At 37.5% G+C, this 16,152-nt stretch overlaps 1 protein-coding gene across 3 annotated transcripts in view; it reads right to left on the reverse strand.

Annotated features, from left to right (window-relative positions):
• Window positions 1-16,152, reverse strand: part of robo1 (roundabout 1) — a 610,999-nt gene that overhangs the window by 445,399 nt on the left and 149,448 nt on the right. For 2 of the 3 annotated variants that reach the window (XM_067776767.1, XM_067776765.1), the window contains exon 2: window positions 5,184-5,328. The exons of the other annotated variant lie outside the window; for it this stretch is intronic. The gene's annotated coding sequence lies outside the window, so the exon portion shown is untranslated. The remainder of the gene's footprint in view (window positions 1-5,183; window positions 5,329-16,152) is intronic. 3 annotated transcript variants of the gene reach the window in all.

A 16,152-nucleotide genomic window follows, 5' to 3' on the forward strand; every position in this document is an offset into this window, starting at 1 on the left:
GCAAGGCATGTATTGTCTCCACATGACACCATCTTTTCAGTGCAACCAACGCCTCTATCACCAATGTTTCAATGGTCCAACCCTATTGTAACTGCGAGTTCCCCTGAACTTCCGCTAGAGAATATTGACGGTAATTCATGAGTTACGCACCTATTAAATGGGGTGAAGCACTGCTACACGATGAAGGTGGGGGATGGAAACTTTATTTTTGAAACTAGATTGTCTATCCAACTAAGGTATATCCTAACACATGCATTTGGAAGTGTGTTACGGACATTGAGTCCTTTGCGGGATATAATTCCAGTACCCTCTCGTAATAGAACGTTATATTGCTATCCCGACCGCCTGGACACTTTTTTCATTGTTCTCCTAGACTTTCATAGAGGTATTAGTGCCATAGTGAGAAGTAAGGAGCGTGATATCCGTTGATCAGTCAGGGAATTCCACGTCACTACTCTTTATGTGTTCTTATAAAACTCAGACACCTTTAACCTCTCTCTGTAAATCTCCTGCTTTCTTACCTGTAAAGTTGTAACATTAACGCCAAAAATATTTTTGAGCACCGATTAAAAAGATGAGGACGTCGTAAGAGGAATTAAGAGAATTAAATACAGAATTGATTAAGGAGGTTGTGCAGCGCAACCCTCTCAAGTGGTTGCCAGTGAAACTTATAACTTCTCCAACCCAACTGTCAACCTCACCGACCCGTGGCGAATCTTATTTCTTAAGCAGCCGAGGCTCTGGCGAACACAATTTCCTCATGCATCTGCATCCGGCAAAGGACCATCATCATCGATTACACTTCCCAAAGGAAGTGTCATTATCGCTAAAACAACAACAACAACATGAGACTCTGTGAATTTTCGACGAGATCAAACAAAGTGCATAGTAGTAAAATTAGCAAATTCTATATCATCCATCAATAACCACAATGCAAAGAATATGGGAGACGGTCACGAAAATCACCTGTTTTCTACTACAGGTTTAGTGAATTATTACTCCGAACTGGTGCTAAGCGGATGCGGAGCAGGACAGCCTTTTGCCAATATATTTTTGCGCTAGTTTGGAGATGGTGCGATTTACTGAACTTAAGTATGGATCGGAATATGCAGTCACCGGACACAAAGTCATGTCTTATTCCTGGCTCTGCATTGATATCAACCAGATAAATGGAGATGGAATAAGCTTAGGGCATCCGTAAGGTTTTTAGGAGATGTCATGCATCTCGACTTTTGGGCAACAAAGGAGGAAGTGGCTGCGGTTATTAATGCATCTTTAATGCATTTCAGGACTAACAAAATTCAAAATCCGGCAAAATCAAAATTGTTGAGTAAAGATAACAGAGCTTACCAGCTGGGTTTTGCATCAATCTAGTTTCGAGTCAACTCTATAGAACCTCTTATCAACCGTTATCCATGGCAAAAGGTATTGAGTCACGCTTCGTGCCAATTGTTGCTTCTGAGTTGGATTTAACAGTCAGACCAACAAAAAATATGATAATACCTCTGTTATAATAGCTCTGTTAACTGAACATTAATTACTGTCTCGTTTCACTTCTGTTGAAACATGGCGGAACTATACAAAGTGGCAGTACCATGACAGCTGAATTTACCTTTTTAATATAATTTGATACATCAACTTCCGGCGCAGTACGATTTTGACATTAGTCCATCGATTTACAAAAGCAAAGTAAATGAAACTTTTATGTTTGTAGGTAGGTCACCGTGCTGCCACCTGTGTTGAAATTACTAAAAGATTTATTCTCTTGACAAAAACTAGGCTGAATTAACATAATGCGATCAATTTTAGAAATGTTCCTTAAATCAAAAACAACGAACCTAATTCTTTGAAATTACTGGCGTCACTTCTTTCGGTGAAAGTCGTTCACTTTGAATAAATCTACTGCCGGAATCGTGTAAAAAATATAAGCAATTGTTGTACAGAATAAAACGTTGAAGTCATTGCAGGTACGTTTACTCAGTTAAACTTCCCAGAACTTATTTTTTTTTCATCTTCTCACAACTTTATAAGGATAAACTTTCTTGTCAAATATATAAAGAGGCAGCTTATCCCAAAATTCAAAAGCTGCACCGATTCATTTATCAAACAAAGAAAATGGAAAACTGAAAACGCAGCAATCACTTAATAAATAGAATAGCATAGAATATTTAGGCTAACGGAAATATTTGAAATGGATCAATTCAAAGCGATAAGGCAGCAATATAAGTATAATGCAGGCTGAAAAAATTCAAAAGGTTTAGAGTAACAAAAGAATGATTAATAGCTTCAAAGTGCCAACTTTACCAAAAAGTTATGCAGTCCAGTTGAGCCATCTTATCAATGCAACCATAAGCGAGATGAGGGTGAGGGGGTGCCGAGTTTTCGATAGGTGCTACTGATTTTAAGCAGCAACAACAATGATTAACTTGGTTAGAGGTGAAACAATGGCAGCTTCAGGGTTTAGCTTTTCATAAATCAGTCAGCGACAAGACAGTTAAAACGATTTTTACCGCAATATTGCCTCCTCTACATAGAAAATGTACAGTAGTAAGCAAAAAAATTGTAATAATAGATTTGAATAACAATTTTCGAAAATTTTTGAACTAAACGTTTTACCCGTTTATTGTTTCCTAAAATTCTAAAACAAAATGTTCAAGACATTAAATCAAAGAGATTGCAGATATTAAGCTGAAAAAACATCGGGCAGAAGGGCAGCTCTAAGTTTGATGTTTCATTAATCGCATCTGGCTCCAAGTAGTGAAATTTATTGTATCTATGGCTTTTGTAGAGAAATTTTCTACCACTTCAACTAAGGAAAAAGTGAACTTCTTGTTGCTGCAACAATGCCTGACGGTTGGTGAATGCCCATTCGTTTTTATACTCATCTAAGTAAAGCTGAGTCGAGTCGGTAGCTTTTTATAAGGTACATATAGTCCAAGGTTATCAGATAGAGTCCCCTGTTTTTAGGTAGTTTTTAGGCGCGAATACTATAAGAAACCAAAAGCAGTCACTTCCAATTGCACAGGCAGGCAGACCTCCGCACACTTCAGTAAGCACGGGACTGATAATGCAGAGGGTAGAATCATTTTCACCAAACGTTGCTGTCAGCCATTCTTCAAATCTTGCAGTATCCTCAAAACTTAAAAGGAGGCGAATCGTTGCATTGTTATACGCACAGTATTGGAAGTATAAACAGAAATGAGAGTACCGTCGGTAGATAATACCCGACACTTTAAATCGTTCTGCTCCCTTATTTTACCGAAAATCTAATGGCTGGGTGGTCAAAAAATTGCCTTCCAAAAATTACAAAAGCTTGGTGTCACTCGGACTAAATCAGAAAGCCCACCACAGAACAACTGCGCCTATCCAAAGGCCTTTCATACAGGCACCCACGAAACATTACTGCAAAACATGAAACTTTAAAAGGTGGACCAAAAATTATTTGAGTGGTCGTCGGGCATCGGTACAAGTTAGAAATGAAACATCTGAAGTCAGAATAATAAAATAGAAGCTCGTTAGTGGCCTACATTTTCCTGATCATGCAGCCACAAATGCTTGTACCGAACAGACTCTCTGTATATGGGGTTACAGTGAACCTCTTTCAGCGAAATCCCTATGGTCCAACCCTGCTAAAACTGCTGGTTTCCTTGGCCTCCCGTTAGAGGAGTTTGAACTGATTTGTGAGTAGTCACACCTATTCAATGGAGCGCAGCACTGTTAAAACAATATCAAGAGATTTAAAATAAAATCTTCAAGTCTCTCGTGAAGCACCTGGCTTAAAAGAAATAATCCAGAAAAAGTTGCAGCAGTCAAAACGCCACCTTCAGAACTGCCACGATATGTCTCGTTATGACACCTGAACATCAACTCGCAACCAGGCCGATGTAAAGAGGAGGAATTAACTGCTAAATAAACAGTTTCTGTTTAAACCAGGACCTAAATTATAAAATAGCTCCGGTCTCTTGGCAAAAACTACAAGCTTTCTAGCGAGCTGCTTATAGATCTGATAGCTGTATCATCACCCTTATAAGCACAAGTCTTAGCCTGACGAGCGCAGAGCATAAGCACAAAACGTGCTCGATAGTTTGCTTCCCCAACCCGCACTTTCTACATCTGCTATCACTGAATATGCGTAATTTGAAAGCATGTGACGCCATCTATGCCTTTTTTATGATAAGAGTTAAGAGGAACTGCGTTAGTCAAAGGTTGTACGACCTGTATATAATGATGGACACTTTGCAGCCACGCGCTTTGGTCCACGTCTTTCTTGCTGGTCGGTCATGTGCAACTCCCGCCTTCTCTTAATCTCGCTTAACAGTATTGGCACGCCTACGGTATAAGCTTGGGGCATTCTAACCGACAGCTGTTTAATACGGACCCGCCTCACAGAAATACAGGATCTTATGCCGACTTATGCATGGAGATACTCGTTTAAAAGTCCAATAACTGAAACTCGCAGTAGACTAAAGTAGATTCCACAGAGAGACGCGTACTACTAAATTAGTAAGTATCTTGTATTGCCATTTTGCTGCACAACACTGTATATAAACGAGTAAGCGATATACTTAGAAGAGCAAACAAAAAAGTTCTCTGCGCTAACTTCGCTTCAGCGCTATCTTTTTCAGTTCTATGTTTCATATTAAATAAAAATAACAAAGAACTCGAACTGTCAATATTGGAGCATAAGTTTATGAAATTTACGATTCAATAAAAAGTAGTGAGTGCATTAGCATGTTGGGGTTTTGAGAAGTTAGGGAGTGAATACGATTTTGGTGGCGTTGCAACAATGTATCATACCAAAAAGGCTGACAGCCAGACATTCAGTCAGTTGAAATAATTTGGGGGTGACGTGTTAAGCCGTTCTTATAATCACGCCTCTTCGACACACACACACTCATACGTGAACTATGTACATTATGCATGTGTGAGTATGCATTATCTTTATGCGCTTTTGTGTCTGCTCAATCATTAGGCAAACGATCCATCATACTAAATTTGACATTTGACGGCGGTAAAGGTGTTGGCAGCATGTGTGTGTATCAATGTATGTATGGATGTGTGGGTTTTATAGAAAGCAGTTAACGTCCGTCGTTGTTGCAACTCTTTTGTTTGTTATGCGTGAATCATCACTCACGCCAAATGAAATGAAATAGTTAGTAAGAGTAAAGTAATCAAATACTCACCATTGTTTAACATATTTCGATGCCATACGTTTTTACGAGTTGACTTAGCTAGGCACACATATGTATGTATGTATGTATTATTACAAGCATTTGCTTTGCGTTTGTGTGATCCTAAATCACGTTCAGTATTTCTTATTTGATAAATCTGGAAAAGAGCAAAAAAACAAAAAGAAAATAAGCCACATGGAAATAAATCTAGATAAGCATACATACATAAGTAGCAGAATAAGTCATATTTTATCTACTAAAATACAACAACTTTAGCTAGGGTGTCCGTTATTTCACATTTCAAAATTTCTGGTCTAAAATGTAATTTATCGTTCGAAAAAAGTGTCAACTATCAAGAGTAACCCGTTCCGAAATCTTTTCAAATATTTTTGTAGTTAGGTAGTTGACCTAAACTTAATGCTGTTTCTCTGCAAATGAATACCCTGACAGGTATCTAGGCTAGGTTGAACTGGCCGGTTAATAAAGACCTCACATAGAATGAAATAACTACGTCCTCTTGGCACAAAAGGTTTCCAAAGACGAAGGTGACTTAAACTAAGGTTTGTAGAAAAACGAGGTTGGAATAGTGGAAATAATAAAATACGTCTTTTCGTTTCAGCTTTACAAGGAAGAAGAAGTTAAAGTTTTATTATTAAGAGTTGAGTAGGTAGATAACTACAAGCTATATGTATGTACATATATATTCATACATTTGTACATAGTATGTATAAGAGAATTAACAGAACAGTAAGAAATGAAGAAATGTGCACTGTGTGCGAGATAGGTAAATAATTATTATAAAATTAATTCCAACACCTTCACTTAGAAAATATTTACTTTTTGTTAACTTATTAAATCATTACGAGTTTCAATACATTTTCATTGCAATCAAGTTTCAGCATACAATTAACAGATATTTCATTTCAGTGACTTCAATGAACTATTTAAAAATATATTAACTAATTTTCAATTCAAATTTAATTCTTTAGAGCAAAATAATTGTCTGTCCGCCTGCATTGGCTTTGTAAGAAAATCTGCAACATTGAGTTTAGAATCAATATAATCAAATTTAACATTCTTAGACTTTACATGTTCACGTAGGAAATGGTGTCTTATATCTATATGTTTTGTTCGCGATTGATATAAGTTATTGTCCGCCAGACAAATAGCACCCCTATTGTCACAGTATATCGAAATCATGTTTGGTGCATTTGCCAATAATTCACGTAAGAGGTTGCGAAGCCAAATTGCTTCTTGTGTTGCAGAACCCATTGCCATGTACTCTGATTCAGTCGTTGAAATGGCAACAGTAGGCTTTGAATTTCACGATACAGGACCTCCTTGAATAGTAAACATATATGCAGTCATAGATCGCCTGTCGTTTTCATCGCCAGCCCAGTCCGCGTCACAGAAACCTTTCAGATCAGAATCGAGATGTTTGTTGAACGTCAATTTATAGTGCATTGTACCTTTTAGATAGCGCATAATTCTTTTCGCAGCAACCCAATGACCATAACCGAAATTGTTGTTGTATCTACTGACCGCTCCAACCGCGAACTGTATGTCAGGGCGTGTTATTTGTGCCGCAAATAGAAGGCTTCCAACAGCCTCTTGATACGGTATCCCTTTGATTTTCTCAAGGGCCGACTCATCAGAAGGACACATTTCCTTAGTTAAACGCTGATTAACATCGGCTGGAGTACTGACCGGATTACATTCTAACATATTAAACTTCGCTAAAATGTCTTGAATGTAAAGCTATTGATCGAGTGATATTATACCCTTATTCCAATCTCTCGTAATATTCATGCCCAGCAACTGTTTTGCGGCTCCTAAATCTTTCATACGAAACCTTTCGTGCAAAAAGTTTTTTAATTCATCTCTACAAACAGAGTTGTTCGATAAAATAATCAGATCGTCTACGTAAATGGCAACGATCAAAAAGCTATTTTTATCATTTTTCTTATAAACACATGTGTCTGTCAAACACGACGAACAACCAGATTCTTTGAGAGCACGGTCAAGCTGATGGTTCCACACACGACTTGCTTGCTTGAGGCCGTAAAGCGATTTGTGCAAGAGACATACCTTTTCTGAACCATCAGAAAACATTTCAGGTTGAACTATATATATCTCCTCCTCTAATTCTCCATGTAAAAACGCAGTAACTGCATCCATATGATGGATATGTAAGTCATATTTAGCAGCTAGCGCAAACAACACTCGAATTGATGTGTAGCGAACAACTGGGGAGAACGTTTCATCATAATCTACACCTTTACGTTGAGCACATCCCCTGATTACTAATCTGGCCTTAAAACGACTGATACCACCGTCAGAACCGTACTTAGTTTTAAAAACCCACCCACTTGAGATTGCCTTTCGTCCTGGTGGTAAATCAGTTAGCGTCCATGTTTGGTTTTCTTTCAATGATTGCATTTCCGTTTGCATAGCTTTGATCCAATGAGAAGAGTTCGGACTTGACAAGACTTCCTTCACTGAATTGGGATCACCTAACTGTGCGGTCATCGCCAAATGATTGCGACGACTAGCTGATCTCAGTATCGGACCTTCGACATCGGCAGTCTCATCTAGTATGTTTTCGGGTGGAACGTAAGTTTCATAATTTTGATCATAGCTTGACAGAACAGTCTCATCATGCTCCTCCCCATTGTTATTACTAAAGTTCGATTCGTCTGCGCTTGTAAAATCGTCAGCCCTCTCCGACTCAGCTCCGGAAAACGATTCATCTTTGCTTACATTGATTGCTTCGGGGTTGGTATCCTTCACTTCATTAGTATTGTCATGAACATAGAAATACAAATGACTAGAATTATTTAAAGTGCAATCAATTACATCTGACTCCATGAACACTACGTTACGACTGATGAAAATTCTCTTTGATTCTGGGTCAAACAGTCTATAAGCCTTGCTGTTTTTAGCATAGCCCACCATAATGCATTCTTTCGATTTAGGTTGGAGTTTTCCACGTTTTTGCTTTTCGATGTACATTAATGCCTTGCATCCGAAAACTCGAATATTACTGACGTCTGGTTTTCTCCCTGTCCATATTTCCTCAGGAGTCTCTTCTATACAGCTTGCACAAGGAGAACGATTAATAACATAAGCTGCAGCGCATACAGCTTCAGCCCAAAACCTAATGTCCAAGTTGCCATCAAGCAATAAACATCTTACTTTTTCTACCACCGATCTGTTCATCCGTTCCACTGTTCTATTTTGTTGTGCTGTGTATGAAAATTTTCGAAGCTTTTCCGCAAAATTCTCCTCCATTGTCCGTCCGATAAGTCTTTATTTTTGCATTGGTTTCATTCACTACCATCATTTTGAAATCATTGAATTTTTGGAGTACGTCTGATTTATTTTTAATAGGAAAGGGGAATATCTTTCTGTTAAAGTCATCTAAAAACAGTACAAAGTATTTCGCACCTCTAAAAGAGTCAGTTGGCATTGGCCCACAGACGTCAGCATGAATTAGCTCGAGTAAACGCGATGTCTTAGATTCACTTGGTTTGAATTTCAAACGTGATTGCTTACCTTTGACACAAATAGTGCATTGATTCGGTATTACTTTTTTAAGATCCAAACCCTTAACCATATTTGCCTTTAACTTGTTCAAATACTGGTCACAAATGTGCCCAAATCTGCGATGCCATAAATCTTGTTTCGCTTCCCGTGAGGCATAAAAAACTTTGTCGCTCATCACATTAAGTTTGTATACGTTATTTTGTAAGTCAGCCTTGCCTACAATTTCACCCGTTTTGTCCCGTATTGTGCACGAACTATCATTAAAGACAACTTTTTTTCCATTTTTCACCAATTGACTGACAGATAATAAATTCGCACAAAGGTTTGGGACACATAATACGTCATTTACGTTAGCTACTGCTGCAACTCCATCAATATCCAGGTTCAGTTTAACTGTTCCAGAGCACTCAACATCAATATTATTACTGTTTGCAACAGTTACACTTTCTCGCTGTGATACTTTTTGGTTTTTAATTAGATTTCTGTCATGGGTCATATGAGCTGAAGCTCCTGAGTCTATGTACCAGTCATACGATTTTACAACTCCAGTTGCTAGACAAGTGTAACTAAACTCACGATTTTGTCCAAATTTTCTTTGTTTTTGTCTTACGGCAGAGTCGCGAGCATAGTGACCTTCTTTTTGACACTCGAAATATTTGACAAACTGCTTTGATTTTTGATTCGATTTAGCCGATCTAGAGTACATTGCCATTTCACCTTCACTGGATGTATAAGTGTCCTGAAGCAATTTCGTTTTGATAAAATCCGATGAAATTGCTGTACCAGAACTTTCAATTGCCATTATCATTGGCTTGTATTCTTCTGACAAGCCCGCCAATAATAAAGTGCCAATCCACTCATCATTTATATCGAATTTAGCGTTTCTTAATTTGTGAGCAGTGGTAACTTTTTTGTCTACATACTGCTCCATGTTGTTACACTCTCCAAGCCTCGTGCTGATCAGCGTCCGCAACAAACCAAAACGTCTGGCTAGCCCCGAATCATCAAAAGCTTTTTCCAAATTGTCCCAGACATATTTGGCAGTCTTAGCATCTTGTACATGGGATATATTCACTGGATCTATGAGCAGAATCAGCCTAGAACGCGCTATAGAGTCCTGCCGTAGTTTTTTCGATTCATCTTTTTCGTCATGTTCACCCGTAACATAACCCCAAAGTTGTTCAGATTCCAGATATGCACGTACAACAAATTTCCATGTTGCGTAGTTGTCCCTTCCTCTTAACTTTTCAATGGTGTTTAAAAAGTTATTTGCCGCCATCTTCCTTAGTTTTCGCAATCAAAAAAAAAAACTGAAATATTGATTAATACGAAATTCATATATTTTATTTATCCAAGTGCAAAAGGCCCATAACCTGTAGAAAAACGAGGTTGGAATAGTGGAAATAATAAAACACGTCTTTTCGTTTCAGCTTTACAAGGAAGAAGAAGTTAAAGTTTTATTATTAAGAGTTGAGTAGGTAGATAACTACAAGCTATATGTATGTACATATATATTCATACATTTGTACATAGTATGTATAAGAGAATTAACAGAACAGTAAGAAATGAAGAAATGTGCACTGTGTGCGAGATAGGTAAATAATTTCTATAAAATTAATTCCAACAAGGTTAAATAGTGCATTGAGTGCCATTTTGATACAATTCAAACTAGTACGATTTTACTGAATATTAACATGAATACTAGACTGGGTCGATTTATTAACCGATATCGCGCCATCGATTTTTCGATAGGATTTTGGGCTCAGGAAAAAAAGTTCCACTACGCATACCCAAAAAAATAATTTTCGAGCCTGCGAAATTTCATCGATTTTTTCGATTTTTTATGCATTTTGTTTCCATTTTCAAGGCTCCAAATCATTTTATATATATATATATTTTTTTTTTTTTTTTCGTGTCAATTGGCAAATGCAAAACTGGTAAATGCAGTTTTAAAAAAAAAAATTTCTTTTATGGTGATTTAAAAGAATTTTGGTCAAAAAATCGACTTTTTTTTCGAAGGCTCGAAAATTATTTTTTTGGGTATGTGTAGTGGAACTTATTTTCCTGAGCCCAAATCCTATCGAAAAATCGATGTCGGGATATAGGTTAACTTTCGTCCATACAAATCGACCCAACCCAATGAATCCTCCACTTATCTGTATATTCAACTCATTTGGTTTGTTATATAAAACTACTGCTGTTCTCTTAAGATAATTTCGATACTTTCTTGAGGCGAGGCTTATCTAAACTATCCAACAAATTTTGATTTTTGTACGGACGAACTTGGTGTGGGACCATTTCATTCAAATCCCGCACCCATTCCGGCAAAAATATCAAGATACTTAATTTTTCAAACACTAATTTCTTTGAGTTTTCTTTGTTACTTGTATTCCGGTGTGCAAACTCCCAGATGGTTCTTGCGTTATCGGCAGCGTGAGGGAACTCAAATGAAGAATTCAGAGCTCTGAACCTTGGTATATGCACACTTATATTGCCCAGTTCGGAAAGGTCTTATGGTTTGGAGGAAGCGCTAGATCTCACGTTAGCTTCGGACGATGGCTCGACGTTCGTTGATTAGTGGCGAATGTAAGATAAGCCCTCGCTTTCCGAGCACCTCTGGATTCGCTTCAATATAAAGTTCTGATCTAACCCTTCTCTCCGCCACAGAAATCCCAAAATTCATTAATTAAACAACAAAATCTCTTCAACGCGCTAGTTCTAACCGTACTATCACCAACTCGTAAGAGCTGGACGATGGGATAGATAATCTAGAGCGCGGTCTTACAAAATCTTACAACAAATCTTATCCGATCAGCATCGAATAGAAGAAACCAACACCTTGGTTGAGCGGTGAACTTAGAGCGCAAAAATCAAAGGAACGTAAACTATACAACGAGTGCTTCTTAACCATACAATGAGACACTCAAGAAGTACAACAAAGCAATATGTACAGCCAAGGCTGAGTCCAATCCTTCTGCTAGGCGATTATGTAATAGAAGAAGAGCCGTTTATTCCGTCAAGTGACCCTGCACTGTGGCAAGTAAACGACGAATTTCGAGATTATATTGTTAATAAAGGATTGCAACAAAACGAAGAATTCGATTTTTCTAGATCGGAAAGACAGTATAAAAATCAAAAAAGATTTCTGTCGAAAAATATGTTTGAGATAAATCTTGTTAATGGCGAAATTATGAAGAGAAGCTGGTGAGTATACTCAGAATCCACAGGTCGTGCTTTGCGGTGCTTGCTAATTATATGGAGGAACATCCGAATTTGCCAAAGGTGGATTTAATGACTGGAAAAATTCTAACTTGATAACTGATCACGACAATTCTCCGGCTCATCGTAAATGTTTGGGACAATATGTATGTAGGGGAAAACTTTTACAACGATTGGATACGCAAATAGTCAAACAATATAATGAAGAAATAACTTATTGGCGAAATGTATTAGTATGTGTAAAGAAACACTTAAGTTTTTAGCTTCTCGTGGGCTTCCATTTCACGGTCAAAATGAAATTATTGGATCTGCACTAAACGGAAATTTTCATGAATGTATTAAGCTTATATCTAAATTTGATTCTTTCATGGCTGAACATTTGGTGAAATTTGGACAAAAAGGAAGAGGTTCTCCATCGTACTTGTCATCCTCTATAACCGATGAGTTAGAAGGGAGGCAATCTTTCATCATTGATAATTATTATGCAGCGATTGATTGTGTTAAATTGCACTTAGTAAACCGGCAAATTACTTATAATACAGTAAACACAAAGTTTGGTTTCTTATGGAAATTGCATGAACTAGATGACAGTGAATTTATTAGCAGCAAAGCATGTGAGTTAAAACAACTATATGCCACTGATTTAGAAGAAACTTTTGCAGAAGAATGCGTCCATTTGGCACAGTTTTTAAAATATGGCATCGAGGCCGAGCATTCTATTTCTGCGAGAACATCTAAGGGTTTATTGCAGTTGATAAAAAGTTTTAATATTTCATGCGTGTTTCCGAATGTGGAGATAATATTAAGAATTTATTTGCCAATGAGTGTTACCAACTGCAGCAGTGAAAGGTCATTTTCAGCACTTAAAAGAGTAAAAAATTACTTGCGCTCCACGCTCCGTCAGCAAAAACTTACAGCGCTCTCGCTAATGTACATAGAAAGTGATTTTTTACAAACTATTAAATTTGAAAAAAATTTTAGAAAGATTTGCAAACGCAAACACGTTTCACTTGTATGATGCCTGCCTCTCGTCTTTTTTACATGAGGGGGGCGCGTCCTGATTATTAGCCTAGGGCGGTCAGAACTCTTGATCAGGCGCTGGGGCTGGTATAAACAGCTGGACGAAATCCATGCTGACGAATAGGTTAATACAAGCCCACATGGGTTCGGCTACAAATACCTGCCTTGTGAGCAGAAGAGCTCCCAAGGGAGGAGTTCCCTCACCGCTTATGTGGGTGGTCGCGCTAAATGGGATTCTACTGGAGCTCAATAGAAATGGAGTGAAGGTAATTACATCAGGCCCATTCCCTTCGACTTTAAGTGAAGTACTAGACTAGGCGCTTCGAAGCCTTACCGCTTGGGCAGCACAAAGCGGGCTTAACGCAAACCCTAGTAATATGGAACTGATACTGTTTACTAACAAGAACAAAATGCCACATTTTCCACTTTGTCTACGAGAGTTAATTATCTTACGGTGTGAGAGCGGATATCTTCTGCGAAAATCTTGAGGTATCGCTATCACTCCATCTACCCAGTATCGATAAAAGAATAACTTTACGTTCTGCCAATAGGCCTTAAAAAATTACGGAATTAATTGCCACCCTAATATTTGGTACTTCGCATCAGCCTATTATTAATGTAGTAATAAAAGTTTGATGCACATTATAAATTGAAATTATTTTCACTATAAAATTTTATCTCTTATCACTGCCTTAGTTTTATTTCTAACTTTCCATTCATTAACGTATGGAGGGACCCATAAAAGTTTGATAATCTTACATATAATAGGAAAGTTTAATGGGCCTGCTTTTTTAGGCTCCATTTTAATTTGACTAGAGTTCAACCCTGCCACTTTGGTGATTCAAATTAAGTTCAGTTAGGGACTTAGAAAACTATTTTGGGGTAAATATAGCAAAACACAAAGTGTCGCTGGTATCTATATACCGCAGGCCGATATGTACATATTTATATACACGCCACGGATTACTTACGCTTTCAGGATGTGACAAAGGTTAGTACAAAAACTAGTTTTACTTTTAACGAATCATCGCACAATTTCCTATAGTAAAAAAAGTAAATACATTTTAATATCTGCGACAATTTGTGAATTCAAATAAGAACAAAAAAGCGAAAGTGGTAATAATCTCTTGACGTGTTCAAAGATTAACAATCGGACCCCCGGTAGGGTCCAAAACATATTCGTAAAACTGAATATCAAACAAAAGGTGCTAACGAGGACCGCTGTAAGAGTAGACTTTATTTTGTTATCTCAAGTTGTTTATCTATAAATGCGCCAAGGTAAGGTAACTACAGTAGGGGGTGGCCGTCAGTTTAATATCTCCCAGGCTTTTGGATAATGCCATACGGGGCAGCCTTAAAACGCACTTGTTCAATTTGATAACTCTCCAAGGTAGAAATAGCAAAACAAATAAACCCCGGCCGCCACAAAAATGTATCAAACCGTGGTGGGAACCATTTTAAAAGATATGGAATACCACATTTATGACTCAATTAAATTTTCTTTTAAGCTTGATATTTTTGGCACAGAACTTGGACCCAAAGCGAGAAGAAATCAAAACAAAAAAATTGTGAAACGGTGTATTTTAATCCGTTTCATTCTTTATGAGCTACGAATATTTATTGGTCCCCACCTTCCTATGTACCTATATATATATATTTAATGCTTGAACTTGCATACAGACATTATCGTTAAATTTTCTCGTTTATGAACCTTTTTTTTACAAATGCTCTTCCCTCTTGATTAGCACAATTCAGGTCAGCTTTCCATACATCCATAAATCTTAGCAGCCGTTGCCGCATTGATAAATTGTTAATTGACATATTTTTAAGGGCTAAATAGATATGTTTCTGTGTAGGTGCGCTCACTGATAAACAGTGGCAAGCACATTTGGAACTTTGATTTTTATTATTTTATTGCTTTTTTTGGTTTTTATTGCTCCAACACAGTAATATATTTTGGGGTTAGGCTAGAATACCTTTTCTATGAATGTATATGTTTTAGGTAGCAATGCCGTAAATTAGCCACGATTGGCATCAAAGGAATTAGAGACTAGGCATTGATTGATTTAAAAGGGTATGCCTACATACACATTTGTGAACCAATTGAGGAGATTAAGATGTCTTGCAATATTAAATGAAAAAAAGGTGCACTGTATTTTCAGTTTAACTTCATTCTCCTGTAAGATCGGATCGTTTGCCGCCCATTGATCGCATTCGAGCACAAAGTTTAAAAATTGCCAAATATTTGCTGCTATACTAACAAAATAGGCAAAACCTACACAATGGTTGACTTTCAGAAATATACGACATATGTTTTTAACCTTTGTTGCTGCACTCCAGACAGAAAAACAACCACGAAAGCCGTGTGCCAGAACTATTATTTAAATTTCAAGTGAACATTCTTTACGTCCAATCTAATCGAGAATTTCGAAGAACTCATGCATGTGAACTCATGCATGTAAAATACGTGGCGCGATTTGCCTCCGAGGAGGTTTAGGCCGAACTCCTCTTATAATTTTTATTATGCTACTTTAAAACTTTTCCTACGTATTGGCGGGGCGGGGCCTTCAAGCTTTGTGCCTACAGTTTCATCTGCGTTGCCCAATCATACGCCTTTATATATGGATTTTGAATCTGCAGTTACCTCCAAGCACCACTTGTGCTATATTTCCACAGCATAGACTTTCAACGGCGTAACCCGCCTCAGCTTTATTTTTTTCTATCTTAAGGAAATCTTTTTTAGTGTGGGACTCTTCAAGCGATCGACTTCTATAGGGGTTTTAACTGAGCTAGCTGATTGCTCGTACCTTTCTACCCTCTATGGCCTGAAAACTATGCGAAGAGAGGTAGTGTTCGAAAAAAACTGACCTTTTCTTCGTGTCTCGAGCTAGATTAGACTAAAAAGGTTCATACGTATTTCTGCGAAGAATTTTCTTGTAAATCCTTTGTGTTTACTTGGCAGCGAACTCCTTGGACACCCTCTTTGGATACTTTTGATTCGATATCTTGTTGATATTCATATATTAGGTAGTAACAGAGTTTTCAGAGTTTAATATGAGCAAATGTGGTATCTTCCATATCTCTTTCGCCCAGCGCGTGGTCTTTGCCAGACTTATACTTTTCATCCAATGCATTTTCTACCAAAAGCAAGTGTAAGTAACTTTCGGTTTTACTGACTAAAAAAATATAAAAAATT

Source organism: Eurosta solidaginis, chromosome 3, assembly GCF_040869045.1.
Source record: "Eurosta solidaginis isolate ZX-2024a chromosome 3, ASM4086904v1, whole genome shotgun sequence".
NCBI lineage: Eukaryota > Metazoa > Arthropoda > Insecta > Diptera > Tephritidae > Eurosta > Eurosta solidaginis.